Raw genomic sequence first — 1,603 nt, 5'->3', positions numbered from 1 at the left:
CCAGCCGATCACACGGTCACCTGGTTTCTGAGCACTCCAGTTGTTATATAAATATATACAGTATCTCCATGTAAGCAAATTATTACTTGGCTCGATGTTGGCTCATAAGACAAAGAATGGCATAAACATAGAAAGTGACGCAACACTAAACACATCAACATTTTAGTAAATGTGACCGCAAAGATGTGCAAAACTAAGCAAAATAAAGAAAAATTGTATGACCCACACCCGCTGTCCTTAAGAACACAAATAATGCAGTATAGTAATATATGAAAATGAATAATAAACAAAAATGTCATTCATCTATATAATAAACAAAAATGAAACTACATCTTTAAACATTCATGTCAGTTTTTGCTTTTGAACTAAGACTATCAATCATCTCTTTGTTAACTGCCGGTAAATAACAAAATAATATTATAAATTCTAGATTTATTTTGGACCAAAGCAGAAACAATAATAAAATAAAAAATATTTTTGAGTATGAATGGTACTTTTGAAATATCAATGAAAACCCTGTCCTGATACCTGTCTGGTTTCTCAACAACATGTGATCCAGTCATGTGATTTAACCTCCATCTTTCTGTGGTTAATTGTCTGAGACTCTGTTACAAATTGTCAAAAGCAGAGACTTCAAACTATACACCAATTTTTAAAGACTGTTCCACTTCAAGAATAATAGTCATCATTTCTCCTTACCTGAGGAAAGTCTGCATTATGATCCCTGCTGCTGTAGGCTATCTGGTCTGTCTCCTCCCTGACCTTGTTCTTTGTAACTGTGGCAATGAAGATTTATTTTAAATATGTGGAAAGCAGCCAGCATGACTTCTGCACAGAAATGAAAGACGACTGGGTTCATCTAGCATTAATAAACTAGCTTGGCAAGGGGTGTAACAGGTAACAACAACTAATCATATTAACTAGCTAAACATTATATAATGTGTAACTCATCATTTAGCTAACATCATCTGCCTCCAACAGCATGACTCAACTTACATGGTTTGTTTGGTAAAAACTGTGCGAAGTTTTAATTGCTCTTTACACCGCGAGACTCTGCTCAGCACAGTAGCTCCTATCAGTCATCTAATCTGCAGGAGTAGCATGCGCACGCTTATGGTGCGTTCAAAGATGGCTCAGAAAAGTGCATTACCATATGTTAATAATGAATAAAACAGCTGTTACGGCTAAGAAAAATGCGGGGACAGAGAGCGTAGATGCAGGAAGTGCTGGGAGACATGTCCACGCCTATCCCGCATCCGTTGTGTCCATGCCTTCACTGCCCAGGGCCCTTTGGAGACCGTGGGCCCCTGGGCAATTGCCCAATTGCCCATATGGTTAATCCGGCCTTGCATTAAAGAATAAAACGTTTTTAGGTGGACAATCAAACAACACTGGAAAAGAAGAATCATCCTTTAGAATACTTCCTAATGGGATTTTTCTTAAAAACTTTGTAAGCTGGTGGATCATGAGATCCCTTTTTCACCTGAATTATATAACATTTTAATAGGCTTGATGCATTTATTTTATTGAAATAAAATGCTCCTTTCTTAAATGGGTAAATAAAATGCAGTCAATCCAATTTGCTCCACTTGCAGATTTGACA

The 1,603-nt window shown here is 36.9% G+C and overlaps 1 long non-coding RNA gene across 1 annotated transcript; it reads right to left on the bottom strand.

Moving 5' to 3' along the window:
* Positions 1–146: 146 nt before the first annotated feature.
* On the bottom strand, positions 147–1,064 carry LOC106526272 (uncharacterized). The gene is made up of 2 exons (XR_001311237.1): positions 997–1,064; positions 147–776 (listed from the first exon to the last, which is right to left on the bottom strand). It is a non-coding gene; the product is annotated as an uncharacterized LOC106526272 (long non-coding RNA).
* Between the last annotated feature and the right edge of the window lie 539 nt (positions 1,065–1,603).

Source organism: Austrofundulus limnaeus, unplaced genomic scaffold (assembly GCF_001266775.1).
Source record: "Austrofundulus limnaeus strain Quisiro unplaced genomic scaffold, Austrofundulus_limnaeus-1.0 Scaffold268, whole genome shotgun sequence".
NCBI lineage: Eukaryota > Metazoa > Chordata > Actinopteri > Cyprinodontiformes > Rivulidae > Austrofundulus > Austrofundulus limnaeus.
This window is presented reverse-complemented; position numbering and strand designations above follow the sequence as displayed.